The sequence below is a fragment of the Ruditapes philippinarum genome, unplaced genomic scaffold, assembly GCF_026571515.1.
Source record: "Ruditapes philippinarum isolate M1 unplaced genomic scaffold, ASM2657151v2 ctg1920_1_1_1_1, whole genome shotgun sequence".
NCBI lineage: Eukaryota > Metazoa > Mollusca > Bivalvia > Venerida > Veneridae > Ruditapes > Ruditapes philippinarum.
The window spans coordinates 353,811-370,585 of record NW_026853468.1 but is presented as its reverse complement, the minus strand read 5'-3'; the positions used below and the strand labels follow the sequence as shown (position 1 = coordinate 370,585).

The window sequence follows — 16,775 nt, the reverse complement described above, 5'->3', positions numbered from 1 at the left end:
AAAATTTCAGCGCCCCACTTCCCGAAAATCCTTATGTATTTGGATATGTCTCAAACTTAAACTTTTTACTGGGTCACAAAAGGCATACTGTGTATTTTTACAGCTCCATTATAGAATTTTGATTCAAAATTCACTGTTGGCGACAAATATATTTTGCCATTTTTTTTATAACAAAATCTAGAAATGGGGAAGAATGAAAACATAAAAATGGCAATTGAAGACTCGGTTTGATTAAATCTGTTTATGAGGGATAATGAGAAAATGCAACATCTTCCACGCACCCTTGAATTGGCTTAGACGGTATTCAATCTTCAACTTTTTAATGCACTGGAATCAAAGAAGTAAAGTATGGTGCATTTTTTACCTCTGTGCTTAATCAATACCTGTGGTTATGGGTTATAAAAAAGATATAAAAATGGAGATCCCTCAGAAAAAATGTGAAAATTTAGTACGATTGTGTTTTCATGATGTGCAGTGAAGCTTTATGATATAAGCGGGTAGTGGTGTGGCCACTAGCTCATATATTACATGACATATAAATATGTGTCAATATGTGATGCTAAAACACTAATAAGTTGATGGCAGCTTGTTATTGTCAAAAGCTGATCTTAAAAATTCCGCGTATCGTTTGCTTAAATCTGTGCATTTTTGTTTACACAAATCAGGAACCTTTTTTTGTAAATATACTCGGAAAATTCACTATATGAAAATGTTTTGTACTACTTATCATAAAACACATAAACTGATCCTTACATAATACTGAAACAAATACATCAACATGACAATTTTTATAATGTATTACACATTTGATAATCTGCATTCTTGACGCCAGTTTCTATTTAGCGTTTGCGTGCATTACAAAAAATATCTAGAGCATATTAAAATATTGAGGAAATAGTGTTTTTTACTTTGATATTGTACTTTAAAAAAATCTTGAATTATTATCTCAGAATAAGTTTCAAAATCATTAAGATGTTTGCTTAACCTAAGTCACAATCAATGTGACTTAGTAAATATAACAGCTATTTTTAAATAATAAAATATACCAGATTGCTCAAGATAATGTTGTCAATTTATTAATAAAAATACAACAAAATTTAATGGTTTGATATCAGCTTCAATGCTTTGTTGTATTATCATGAGTACGGACCTCAATAGCTTGCATGGTCACTTTTTCTTACTCTAGAAAACTTACAATATGTGCAACATAAAACAAATGGGTGCAACTCGAGTAATTTAAAATACACGTTGTTTTAGACGTTGAGCCTGTCAAACCGAGTCTGCAACATTTTTAATTTTGTCATTTTGGGAGCTCTTTAGGGATTTCGCTTTTCTTCCTAATAATGTCATTATGTTTTTAGTACCAAAGCCGATACGTTTCTCTCGTACATATTAACTTAAATTCTCATAAATATTCTTATTATACGTATGGATAATGAATAATTTTTGGGTATGAATTTTAGAGTCATTATTGTTAATTCTGTTTTCTTTTGTCATTAATATAAAAGGATTTCGTTACTCCCACTCTTTGTCATTATCATATCACTAACATATCGTCTTTATAATTGTATATCACAAGATAGCATCATACAAAATAACTTGTTATTTTCGCACATAGAAGATAACAAAACAAGCTCAAGTAAGGCCAGTAAAGTGTCTTTTTCTTTACATTTCTTTACAAATCTAAGAATGAACACTCAGAACCTTTGCTATATTTACAGAAACTGGACATACAGTAGGACAAAGCAATATAAATGTGTCTGGGCCACCATTGCATGACTAATTAAACACCAAAACATCTATATCGCCCATATCTAAATTGAGTAACTTTTAATAAAAACAATTTAATTTTTCCAACCAGAAAAAAAAGCTTAAAAGGAATTCTTTCTGTGTGTGAATATTTCATTGATGAAAAGGAGTCAAGATGTCCTATTTCAATGGCTCCATTTTTTTATTTTTAAATCAAGCAATAACAATGACGTTATTTTTTAGGATTCTAGGTCCAAACTCCCCAGTCTGAGAAGAACAATTTAAGAGCAAATGGGGATGCTCTTAAATTATTTCATTTAAAGAAAGAAAGAAGTGCAAACAATTTGTTTCAATGAAAAATATGTAAAGTTTTGAAATAATTTTTAGACCAAACCTAAACTTTGGTAAGTGTTTCCTGTACATACGGACATTGTCAAACATTTGTGGTCGGCAATGTTATTGTCCATTACAAGACTTGTTCCATAACAATTATAGACAACTAATGTCCACATAGCGTGATGAAAAAGTATGCTGGCATCACTTTTCTGCGAAAAAAAAAAACAACATCAAAAACATTGTGACTTATTTTCATATTTTCTCATTAAATTCATTATTTTCGAATCGAGTCGCCTATCATAAATTAATATCTTAATGTTGCGTGATCAAAAGATAAGGTCATACTCTGTGCTAGAAGCTATTATGTATAAAATACTATTTTAGAGACAAACCAGTTCGATAAATCAGGCTGTCAAATCAACACCTTGTTGATTGCTCGGTTTAGATATGTTGATATTCATACCTTTCAAGCTGGAAATAAATATATTCCAGAAGGGTATATTAAATTTTCTTCATACATATTCATCATTTCAGTATGTAAGCGTAATAAAATACGTTCACATTTTGAACAAAAATATTATTCATATCTGACAAAGCGAGGCACTGAGGCAGTAGGCCCAGGACCGAAAATTATTAAAAACATGATCAATAAGGAAGTGCTGAACGCAACCCCACACGACCCAGCAACTGCGATCCACCGACAAGGAGCCCAGCCGGACACTAAACAAAAATAGAACAGCGCATATAGCAAAAATAAAATCCTATATAAAAAAAACAAATATAAAATCATAAAAAGAGTTCATGTGAAAAAATCGTGTAGGCTTCGTGTTGAACAAGTAAACGCTATAAACGGAAAATTACGAAGTTTGTCGATTGTATACTGACTAATTGCAGTTTGTTAATTACAGACTCTAATAGGCTGATAATGAACTATAAATAGCTAATCACGCGCTCGAAATAGCTACAATAGTTAAGGTTGACTCTTAATGGCATTTTTAAGGAAGTACAAATGATGTAGTTATGATTTTGTATAGAATTTATGCTGTTATATTCATAATAATTCTGTTATAAAACTCGAATTTGCGATATAATTGAGGTATAATGGAACAAAACGTATGATAGTGGTATTGGAAGTTTTTACTCCGGGTCACGGCAGTATGCTACACTCAATATACCTGAGCAAAGATCAGTCACCACATTGGTTCTGGGCATGCTGTCAAACAGTTTACTAGAACTAGATGCTTTTACTTTTGCAAGGACCTGATTCCTGCTGTATGTGCTAGAGCAAAGGTACAGTGCGAATGACCGTAGAAAGGCTATCATGATCAATCAAAAAGAAGTGACCTGCACCGTCCGGGAATCCAGGCCCAGGTCACCTGAATTCACTGTCTGATCTAACAGACGACAAAAAAAAAAAAAAAAAAAAAAAAAAAAAAAAAAAAAAAAAAAAAAAAAAAAAAAAAAAAAAAAAAAAAAAAAAAAAAAAAAAAAAAAAAAAAAAAAAAAAAAAAAAAAAAAAAAAAAAAAAAAAAAAAAAAAAAAAAAAAAAAAAAAAAAAAAAAAAAAAAAAAAAAAAAAAAAAAAAAAAAAAAAAAAAAAAAAAAAAAAAAAAAAAAAAAAAAAAAAAAAAAAAAAAAAAAAAAAAAAAAAAAAAAAAAAAAAAAAAAAAAAAAAAAAAAAAAAAAAAAAAAAAAAAAAAAAAAAAAAAAAAAAAAAAAAAAAAAAAAAAAAAAAAAAAAAAAAAAAAAAAAAAAAAAAAAAAAAAAAACAAAAAAAAAAAAAAAAAAAAAAAAAAAAAAAAAAAAAAAAAAAAAAAAAAAAAAAAAAAAAAAAAAAAAAAAAAAAAAAAAAAAAAAAAAAAAAAAAAAAAAAAAAAAAAAAAAAAAAAAAAAAAAAAAAAAAAAAAAAAAAAAAAAAAAAAAAAAAAAAAAAAAAAAAATAAAAAAAAAAAAAAAAAAAAAAAAAAGAAAAAAAAATAACGTATATATAACAGAAAAATCATGCGAGAAGATGGAATAAATACACACGAACCATATAGTTTTAGAATTGCGTTTAATTTCTTATTGAATGTAAATCTTAAAATAATGTTTTAATAGATAAACTTATAAAATGTCATATATAATGATTAATCTTTTGGACTTTTAATCGAATTCTACAAATAATTATTGCTAATGTACTAGTGTACCGAAGTGTGTATTCTATATAAAATTATTAATAAATAAATTCAAACGAATGTGCAAATGCAAACAAAGCGTATCAAAATGAATCATTCTGGAAACAGTTAGTTAATAATTATCTATTACACAAACTTTTCTATCTGCAACGTTACGAGAGGTTAAACCCTCTTTCTGTTAATTTTTTTATACACAACATTGTGTAAGATAAAAAATGTAAGAAGATAAAATATTATGAGATTTATATAAAATAAACAGAAACTTTTTGAAAAAGAGGGGTTTAACCCACCGAAACGTTGGAGATAGAAAAGTTTGTGTAATAAATAATTATTAAAAAAATGACTCAGTTTGTAACTTTAATAATACAGTAGTTTCATATTTTCGTGCACAATTTACGTATTGATTCACTCGTATCCTGCTTTTACCGTTTTGCTTCCCAGTGAGGCCACAACACTTGACCCCAGCATTTACACAGATCCTTGTTGTCGTTAAGCTTGTAATCAAGGTAATCAAGCGTGATTTTGTCATGAGAATTTGTCTGCAAGCTTGTTCGTTTATGTGACGTGTAAATAATTGTACTTATCTGTCGTCAATGTCTGAAAAACATTAATGAGCCCATGGCAGCGAAAGCCGCTTCTTAGTTCTTGGCGGGAAGCTGATCTCTAAAAGTTCGCGCTGTTAAACAACTCGCGGGTATTGCGCATATAAAGATTCTTTTTTCTATAATTATATGTAAAACGAACCACGTTTGGAGAATTTTAAACATGTCAGTTGTTTAATTATAACTTGTCTATGTTGCTGACCGTTCATTGGTTGACACAAACAGAGCAACTTGTAGTACTCTCTCTTAAAACATCGGTTATTATTGACGTTGTTGGATGAGCATAAGTATATCAATTTGTTCATGGATCCACGCATCACTCTACATCGTTTCCAATATCGTTATACATGATACCTGCTCGGTTGCTGCATTGGCAGCTAATTTTCTGTGCCAATTCGTGGTTTTTTGCCCGCGACCCAGCCAAACGAAAATTCTAAAATTAACCTATTAAAATGGGGGGGGGGGGCGGAGCGAAAACACTTTTATCGGAAGAGAGGGTACGCCCTACGGGGGCGCGGAACAAGATTTCAGAAATAAAACGGCGGCGTGGCAGGCGAGAAGTCAATAATTTACATTTAGAATGGCGGGGTGCGTGACGAAAAAACGCTTATAAGCGAGGCGGCACAAGGCCAAGTTTTATTTCTTTAATCTCGCTCCGCGTCCCCGCGGTTAAGCGTTTGTCCCGCGCATCCTCTGATTAGCGTGTTTTCGCTCCGCGTCCCCGCTGTTTCAACTTGTTAATTTTCAATGCTTTGTTATGCGTGATCGCAGGGAGAAAACACGAATAGCACAAGTCGGCCATTATAGTAGTATTTCATTAAGCTGCAAAGGGAGGGTAGGGTCTACGAATATCAGCGTGATAACGCATACACTGAATTAGTGGTGTGTATTTCTAAAACAAAATCAAAGTGCTGCAGCACTGAATGCGACGGATATGCAACCGGAGAGACATTTAGGCTTTTTTAGAAAAAAAAAAAAAAAAAATAAAACACAAATATAAAACGAGAGAGAAAATTTGTTCCATACAAGTTCGAGATTTGTAGAGCAATATATATTTTGTGTCCCAATCTGTAAAAAAAATTCAGATTTTTCTATTTTCAAGCATTTAAATACAGAATGAAATTTATGCCTAAAAACTCGGGTCAAACTTGTAAAATCTGTGTCTTTATCGATTTATTTTTCCAAGAAATGATATGTAAATAGAAAAAAAAAACTGTAACAAATATTTCTAAAATAAAACCATGCAAATGAAACTTCAAGCATAAATTACATTATACATGTGAGAATGTTATTATAGAATTGCTTCGTGTTATAAAATAGTGGGCATATAAGAACAATAAAATTATAAGTCATTTGTATTAATTTATTTCTTTTGGATATGTCTCATTAAAAATTTTTTTGGTTAAAAATCATCAGCAATATAGTAGTAATTTTTAGATTTTTCTATTTACAAGGGCCAGAGCACATCGTTTTTATTTTTAACTAACAGTGTTTAGTCGTCCTTTTCATTTCACACTAAATTCCATTTTCAACTTGTTTTGCTTTTCTTACAATTGTATAGAAATTTCTAAAAGTATTGACATGTTAAACAAAGTAAGTTTCCGCTGGTTTTATTACATGTAAAATGGTGTACTTCCTAATCGCATGTCCGAAAATCAGCACAGGTAAACCACAATCTATTTTTAGAATAGCGAAGGTTAACTTCATATCGTGACCTAGAAAAATATGTAAACAAACCACAAGAATCGGAAGTAGAACTGATATCATAACTTTTCCTTCAATAAGATTACCATGAAAGGACTACATGGTAAAAACTCTCTTTGTTACATGAATTTTTTCAAAAATAGATATTTATAACAACCATTGTACTGTATCTAATTTATTAATAACTGCTGAATATTCAGCTAACCCGCGTATGAGTCACGGAAATAAGTTCTTCTTTTATTAATGCGCGAGTTATTCTAGAGTCACGAAAAATGTTGATTTGTTAATAATAATTTTTTGTATAATGTAGAAATATTTATTTCCTACTAATAATTTCTTGGAACTTAGAGCTTACACCTTTATTATAGTATAATTTGTTGTCCTACTTTTTCGACAGCGGTAAATCGTTTCGGCAGTAATTTGCATATTGCGCAATAATACTACGGGACTACAACGTTTTTATCAATCATATACGTTCATATTTAAACTTGGATAACTTAATTTGAAATTGAAAAGGCTAAATATTAGGGATGGCAACGAATAACAAAATCAATACTCGAGTACTCGGTCATTTTTCCGATCGAGTACTCGGTTACTCGGATGATTTTTAATGATCTTTAAAGTTTTATCACACAATCAATATCAACACCGTCTGTATGCTATTTTCGTTTTCTCTTTTAATTCATAGAATTCGTAACTATAAGTAGGACTGCAAGAAATATATAAATATAAACATAAGAAATGTCAATGACAGCATTTCTTATATACCTATAAATTTTCTCCCTAAAATACAGGATGAACTTGAAGCGCAAATGCAAATACGCTTCAATTAACGGATAGAAATTGACAAATACGGTACCATATATGGAAGTGCCGGACCATTTTTGACATTGGTTCTGATCTTAGCTTTGTATAAACGTAGCATTTAAAACGGAAACCAAAATTATAAAAGGCCTGGCCGGTTTTGCAAAAATTCTGTATTCATCCGTCGGTTATAAATTTATTTCTTGACAGCTACATTTCATTTTCTGAAATTTTTTATAGTGTAGTATAATAAAAATTATTTATAATTCAAACGAAAAGGTTTATAATAAAAAGAAAATTATGTTGTAGAAGCTTTCTGAGCCTATGCATTTTTCTACTCGCAATGTTGGAAAATTGATATTTCGGTCTCGCGGGATATCAATTTTTCCACCGCTGCTCGTAGCACAACATAATATTCCGTATATATTTACGTTTTTATAATTAATAAGTTTTGGCTACTAACTCTCTAATATTTCAAGGCGATTAAATATCATAAGAGGCCGAAAGACGCGTACGCGTGTCAAACTGCTGATCGTCTTGTTAAATTTACGATATCATTTTCACACCTCTGCTTGGATGTTTTGATTGCATTTAACAAGTATTTATATAGATACGTGTACATTTCCGAATTTCTGAACTAATCTTTCTAAATTGCAAAAAAGTAGAAATTAATTTTTTTTTCCGAGTAATCGATTATCAATTTTGTTAACCGATATTCGGACGTCCGATCGAGTACTCGGTTAACCGGTTACTCGTTGCCATCCCTACTAAATATGGAAAATTTTAAGATATCCCGACAAAGTATGGGAGTTTTAAAGGATCAAATTCATGTACTATTTCTTGGGCTGTTAATCGGTTGAGGACACTGCGCGATTGTAGCAGACGAATTCCCATGTGTAGATGACTTAGCTCTGAACGCGCCTGAGGGCGCGTCCGTCGCAAAAAAGCAACATAGATTTATAGAATATGTGACAGGATTTGCTTATTACACTGCCGATATTTGTAATGAGAATATGAGTATATTAGTTGTGCGAATAATAACCTATCTTGTGCGAGTATTGTTCGAATGTCTTAAACTTATCACATTGATGACTTATTGACGAATCACATTCAGCAGGTCAGGTCAGGTTCTTTGAGAATAACTTAACCCAACATAATATTTTTGAATGGTTCATAATGAGCTAACGCCATCTACGAAAATTTGTATTCTTTTATATCAAATCATAATTATTTTAAAAAATAATACCGATGAAATAGATTAATGTTAGATTAATAGAAAATTACATTTGAGTGCATGTTAATTTAAGTTTTATTTGTTATTGTCATGGCTAATAAATTTTTGAGTTACTGTGTGATGGTGCAAAAAGGTCAGATAGCTTTGAACTGCCGCCATACAAATAACAGCATAAACGATTTACGCTGACCACGATGTGGTTTCATGTCAAATATATCTCTGCACTCAATTCAAGATATTCAATTTTACGATCTCACTGATTGCTCTACTTGTCCCTTGGGTTTGAGGATAAGAAAAGCCTTTAATCATTCATGATTTGACCAGATAAATGGGTCCGTGTATATATTTAACAAATTGTATAACGAGTTCGTCAATATTAATCATGCCATATAATCAACAATACTGGTCATCAGACAAGACTCTGTTACACTGTGTAATATGTTCTTTTACAGCAGTTTTGTGGACAAATAACTTGTATGATGCCTAAGTAATTTCAGAATTTATTGATCATATTATACATACTTAACATATACTTTTAATTCGCAAATACTATAGAATATCAAATTACATTAAAATATAAGTTGAAAATTCAAACCACAAAATGTATTTTACTTCAATATTTTACAATTTGCACAAACAAGATTTACATACAATAACGTAAAAACACAATTTTAGTAGAAAAAAATAATTGTTAATACATATATCATGAAAAAGCTGACAATTGAAAAAGATTCGTCACTGCATGAGACCTAGGAAAAGAAAAGGGACACAAAAAAGAAGTTTTAAGCTGGAAATAGTAAGAATATTAAACGCAATAATTGGCGTGTTAATAAATGTAACAAATTATATAGCCTATATGGCATATGGTATTTTCATTTGCAATATGTGAGGCTTTCGGTCCAAAACACAAATAAAGCAGATCGATTGATAATATAATATGGAGTGGATAAATATTCCTTTTATATATTTGATTGAAAAAAAATGTTTAATCGAATGAATATTCGGAAGTTTATGACTGCAAAATTAAAAACAAAACATTTCTGAATTTTTTGCACTGTTAATTATTTTATATTGTTATATAATCTATAAATAACATTGTCTGTGTCTAACGTTCGCTGACCAGGAAAACTGCTATATTCCAAGAAGAAAACAGAATTTAATGTTCTACAAGACACTTATTTTATTTCACCAAAGTCTTTTTAATTTAAACGAAATAACAGTTGACATACTGTTTTGAACAGAATTGTCACCAAGAGGAAACTTTCGTGCTGTGACAAGGTTATGAGGTTCGAAGAACAAAACCTTTTCCTCAATTAGTTAATCGGATTTATCACGATTCAAGTCTTCTTATTATTAGTATATTTAAGTTAAGATAACCCAGAAAATTGTGATTTAAACTTGACTAGATGATTGTAACATAAATCTGAAATATTCGAAGGTATCAGTTTATACCGTAGGTAAATATAATAACAACACGCCTTCAAAATCATGCGAATTTTAATGAATCTTTGAAAAGGCTAGGTTCCGTATATGAAGTTTATTGTCATATGAATAGATAAACTTAGTTTAAGGTGACAACAGACACTTTCCGTGGTACTACTGTCGTATGGTCCTTTTACATGTCATTCAAATGTTTAAATGTCATTAATACCAACATATTTAAGTAATAATTGGTATTTATTTAAAAATTGTGCTTTAAATGTATTTGATATTCATAAAACATAACATATTTGAAAAAAATGCCTTTTTATATATTAAATTTTGAACAAGAATCCTATTATTTTAAATCGTCCTATCAAAGTCATTTATTTCATTTTGTCATCAACCTTTTGCAACATAAACATAATTATAATATCTAGGGAACCCTATCTTAGATTATTTCTATATTTTCTCAAAAAAATTACGTATTAACGTCTTTTTCATCTTACAAATACGTAATTTAAGATAATTAAATCACTGATAAAGCTAACCAAAATCCCTGACACGGTTCCTTCGTACATGAATTCCCTTTCATGTGATTTAAACCGCATGAAAATTGCTCGATTATTAAAAAGTTAATCCGACCCGCATCAAACGAAGTGTCATAAATCGGCTGTTCTCAGATCCCTACGTTTCACAGTGTAACATAAATATGTTAGTTTGTTACTAATCCACAGCCTGCCTGACCTATGTCATCATAGTGTTCGAAGTTTACGCACATTCGGCATTGACTTGAACATTCATGATATATAAGCATGAGCATTTTGGCTTGCCAAATTGCACGCGAAAATTACATAACTGGGCGCGAAAGGTCATCAATAAAAACACCAAGGCTATTTGCAGTGTCATTCGGTGTCTATTTCACAATCATGGTGATAAGGAAAGAAGGTCGTAAATTTATCAATTGATTTCACTTACGTTAATATTGGAAAAATTTAAACACTTAAAGGAAGCCATTCATATGAAGGAAGCGGTCTCACAGTCTAAACTTATGACAAAAAGCTTTTAACCTTGTATGCTAACTTAATGAAAATATAACGCCTGTCTGTAAAATTTTAGAGCACAGAAGAGTACTTGATGTGATTTTTTTACAGTTTATGTCCATAGCTGTAAAATCATATGTATCATAAAATTGAGTTATGTATCAATTTGATGCATGTAAAGATTTCCGTCACTGAACACTTAAACAATAAAGAAAGTGTAAGGAAAATAATTCTTAAATGATAAGTGCCTGCATGAAGTCAAGGTCGAGTCTTTCTTACGTAAACATAAGCAGATATACCAAAATAGCCAAATATTAACAAACAAGACATGTAATATAAGCCAGGCAATATTATATTAAAAATCACTCTGCAAACAATAAATGAATAAGTAAAATAAATAAATAAACATTATATTAAAAAGCCAGTTCATTCCGATGTCAAGCTTTCAACGCATGTATAAGCATGAGTTTTTTGTTTCAATGGGTTGAAAATGTGTAAAATCAAAATTTCAATAAATTGCCAAATTATTTCATTATCATTTTATCCCGAGAACAAATTTGGTTCTTAAATTATTTTAGAATATGCAAACTTTTTGTCAAAGGCATATATCTTAAGTCAACAAAGCGCCTTTTTGTACACTATCTTGTCTGACATCCAAGGCCAGTCTTTCGTAAAATTCATTTTTATAAAATGAATATTTTATTTTGCTCACACATCCATTATGATCTAATGGAGATTCCCGGTTGCTTTAGATTTATGTGTCGCAATTGTTTGTCGTAACATTAATGTATTTAAATAAAAAACGCGAATGATTAATGGGTATCTAATTTATGATAAAACCAATATGTTATACAAAATCAATCTCTCCATTAAACAACATTAGACCGTTCCCATGAATATGTTGATGAAGTAATAGGTGGTGATGACGAACAGAAAAGCGGTCTTGTTGATTCATAAGAAGTAGTATTACCAAACAGTGTACAATAAAACAATAAAACGATGTAATGCTAACCAAACCTTAAGTCATTGACACCACTTTATTTCAAAGAAAGCAAGTGTGAAAAAATAAGAGAATCAAGGAAGGACATCATTCAATGTACACATGACCGTCTGCAAGGAGCAAAGCAGGACATTAAAACAACTCTACATCACAAGGAGCAAAGCAGGACATCAAAACAACGCTTCATCACAAGGAGCAAAGCAAGACATCAAAACAACGCAACATCACAAGAAGCAAAGCAGGACATCAAAACAACGCTACATCACAAGGAGCAAAGCAGTACATCAAAACAAGGCAATATCACAAGGAGCAAAGCAGGACATCAAAACAACGCAACATCACAAGGAGCAAAGCAGGACATCAAAACAACGCTACATCACTAGGAGCAAAGCAGGACACAATAAAGGACAGGACACCTGGGTAAAACGCGAACGGGATGTCATAATGAATTATTCAAAATTGGAAATGATAGAAATCTGCAAGGTAATTAAAGAAGAAAACTAATTAAAAGTTAAATGAAATTCTCAAGATCAACAGAATGTTACAAAAGTAACAAAATGTGAGAAAGCTTCCCAGAAATTATAAGGTTTGCTAAGTCATCTACAATGAAACAAGCTTGGAAGCACAACATAGAAAATACATATGAAAAAATAATCGTATGACATTGATATCATTTATGATAGTTTTACAATATTTTTTAAAAAATCAGCTCTCAAAACAGTTTCCCATGATAGATTAATAGCTATTAAGGAGTATTTTAAAGGCATTCACTTCGCGTGATCATATGTGGCAACATTTGGGCATTTAAAATAAAACAAGAATTTTATATTTAGTACACCTAAAACCGATGTCATTAAAAGAACAGTTCAAAACTTGAAAAGTAGAAAAAAAAAGATATCCATTACGAGCTTAATAAGTCATGTTATGTCCATTTTAACGGTCATTTTATTACCAGTATTTTAGTGTCGAAAATTGAATACTGCTTAAGCCGTTGATAGTGAGAGTTAGATATGTTAGACATTTTATTATCTATATTAAATAGACCCAAACAGTTGAGTATGAAATTCTATCTATATACCGGGTATTTATTTGATTTTTTTAGCCTTCATGCTATATTTATTATTTTATCAGAATTTTCCTGTATAAACATTGTTTCATGTGAAAATTACTCTTCAGCAAGAAGACTTCATACCAACTATAAGCCCGAATCTTACACTGTTGTCATTTTTGATGTTATCGTTTTAACTCTGGCAATCATATACAACTGAATATAATGCATACGATTAAAGTATTGTTACACACATATATATTTTTTTCCTAGCCTATATATAATACCAGTACTTTACCCTGTCTGACTTAATTTCTATTCCATTTCATGTATCGGCATTTCATTTCAAACGAGTTTAACTATTCATATTGGATTTCAGACCACTTTACATCGAGTGGTATTCAGCCTCAATATTAATTTTACTAGATACTTACATTTTCACCCATTTTTATAATTACACCTTAGTATTGTATCTAAAGAAAACTACGTAAAAATCATTTTAGTGAACGATTTTAATAGTTTCATTCGTTTTTTTTTTTTTGTTTTTTTTAATTAAAACAAGCTTTGATTATCACAACAAATTTACATTCCATCATATGATGCTAAAATTATCTATATTCATTTGCAACAAGTTATGTATATGAGTTTCCAAAATTAATGTTCAATTTGACGAAGGTATGGACCAATAATTTGTTTGCAAAATCCCAGATCATTATCTCACTCCAGGAAAAATTATGTGAAAAATGTCCCCCAAAAATTGAAAAGTGTTGAAAGCAAAACAAGATAAGAAAAACTCAGATTAAAGTACGATTTTCAATATATTTCTGAGTTTATTTTTGAATCATACTGTGCATGTCTTTCTGATTTTTAATATTCTTAAAAGTATTCCAAATTTTATGTCTATGCTTTTGGACCTTAGTGGTATAACATTAATTAATTTATTAACTATTTTATTGATTTTATTTTGTGCATGCTTAAAGATAACAGTCGTTTTCAGGCTCGGTCGTACGTATGAACATACACAAAGTGCAAATCAAAATAAACTAAATTCTGAATTCAAATAATGTCCATTTTAGTAGCTTCATGAATGCTATCAGTTACCTTTTAAGTGTACATTTTTCACTCTAGAAATCTTGCATCCGATCTATGTTCGTTAGATAACCTCTAAGACTCTAATACGTTCATTCTACTGCGAACATTTACATGTATTTGTTAAAATACAATTCTGGAATACATGCATTGATAATTTCTTTATGTCATTTATGTCATTTCCATAACCATATGAACACTGAATGAAAAGATTAGTTTTGTACGTAGAACATTATTTTCTTCCAGGGAAACAGAACGTGTTTTATCTTTTGAAATGATCGATGACATTGTATAACTTATCAGATGCTTTGTTTTATATAAAATCTAAAAACAAAATGAAAGAATTTTGGTATATCTAAGTATGATAAATGAAGATAATAAAATGTCCATACACATTTCATAAACTGTGGTCAAGCATTATTTCAGTTATGCTTCTGTGACGATTTTAGTTAAGAAGGTGAAGGTTCTTTATTTATTCCATGTACCTGCTTAGCTCTGTTGTAACAACAACATAAAACAATACATAATAAGATGTTACTGTTATACTGTTGTTTCAATCTTTTTTGCAATTGTTTGACTTATATTTCCTAAATTTCAAATATGAAATATAAAAAGTAAGACGTTTTAATACCACTCTATAGAACTGTAATGATTTTTTAACATCAATACTTTTTAGCCACGTGTATGTGTTCTAAACTCGCCAAAAACCGTTATTTCATTTGTTTAACAACATTGACTATGTGAAATCGTCCTTTTTTAATTTTGTGATTGCATATAAAAAACTGAAAAGTACAACCATTTTCACATTAAGACATTTTTGCATAAAATTCAGATGTGAAAAGCAAAAGGTGTTATTTTAGATAACAATAAACAATTGACAGGTATTTGATTCATTAAAAACTTATTTTACTAATTTACATATTGCATAACTGTTGTTTATCACGTTTTACAGAATTTAATGATTTTCAAACTTCAAAACTTAAAGTGACATTATATTCATTTTTTCATTGTCGTGTTTCGCTGAAACGACTCAATAGTTCAAAAATTGACTGTAAACCATCAGTTAATATTAAAAATGTTTAGAATAAACAAAAATCTGCCTAGCATTCTTTTTTTTAATTGAATGTTGCAGGTTAAATTCCGATAGATATTAACAGAAATTTCCTTCGGACATGTGTGTTTTTTGTCGTTCATGCAAAATAAATTATAAGACTGACAAGAATTGTAGCAAAATGTAAACTTATTCTGACTTACTTTCACCTGTTCACTCATTAGGTTCCCTTGGACAGGCATAATAATACTTTAAAGTTTTATAGTTCTCTTTTTTGTAAATAAGGTTAACAATTTCGGTTGACTTTAACAAAATTAAAATTCTAATGAAAAATTAAAATGTTTAAGAAATATTAAAATGGAAGCGAAATTAAAACTACTTCATCATATCATTTAAGTCGTCTAGTATTCTGGAAAATACGGGTAATATTTTTTTCTCTTTCAGGTGACAGACTAATTATAATATAATATTTAATACGTGACATTATTTTGAGGACAATTTTTGTCAAAACAAGTACAAACTATATGTTCTTGTTATATTTAAATGATATTCCTGAAACTCATTAACGTAAGCACACATTTTATATAAAACAAAAGGTATCCATTTATTGTTAATATAACAATACTTTGATCTATCTCATTTCCATTTAGTACTTCGCGTTAAAGTCAAACATCATTAATTTTGGTATTTTTCATTTAAATAATTAACAAATATTGACCATTAGTAATTATTAATTATTAATTATAATTATATATAATTCATTACATTAAAATAGTATTATCTAGTCTATACAACTGAATTTTTATTCGTTAAAGTATTTTTCGTATGGTTCTTGGACCGCTATGTGTTTTTGTTTCTTTTGTTTTGTCTCAACACGTAAAAATATGCCGAGATATTAAACTTTCATGATCTAACTACAATGAAAAAAAGAATTATCATTCACAATGTCACAACATCAATCATATAAAACTCACCCAATTTGTTAAAACTTTTTCTGGCGGTTGATTTTGTTTTTGTATTGGTACAACGTCTTGTTAAAGATTTTTATCCAATGGTTGGAGACTCCTGTGAATTTTTAGAATAAGAAGCAGTAGTTTTATTAAATAATTAGTCAATGCGCTCTTTCTCTTGTTCGCCCATTTTAATCCCGATGCGATAGTTTAAAGTATCAAATGAAATGGCCGATAAAAGTGGATGGTATATGATTATCTAAGAGCAGGAATAGACGTGTTTTCCAATAACTTGTGACCACCAGTTTGTCCACGATTTACTTACAATCTTCAGAGACTAGCATATTATTACATTATTTGTACTGTTTGATATTAAAAAAAATCCAAAACACATATTTCAAATATTTTCATTCATATTTCATTTTTGTTACATACGACTTTTTGTTTCTCAAAAGTTTTTTTTTTTTTTTTTTTTTTTTTTTTTTTTGATGTCTTGTTAAAGTTTCCACAAAGATACTCATTGGCCAATTACATAAAGCATCTTTTGCTCCTGTTCTTTTCTGGCAATTAGTA

The 16,775-nt window shown here is 29.7% G+C and overlaps 1 protein-coding gene across 1 annotated transcript in view; it reads right to left on the bottom strand.

Annotated features, from left to right (window-relative positions):
• Positions 1–16,396, bottom strand: part of LOC132736947 (uncharacterized) — a 41,464-nt gene extending 25,068 nt beyond the window's left edge. Inside the window, exon 1 of the mRNA XM_060724161.1 lies at positions 16,227–16,396. The gene's annotated coding sequence lies outside the window, so the exon portion shown is untranslated. The remainder of the gene's footprint in view (positions 1–16,226) is intronic.
• Positions 16,397–16,775: the final 379 nt, after the last annotated feature.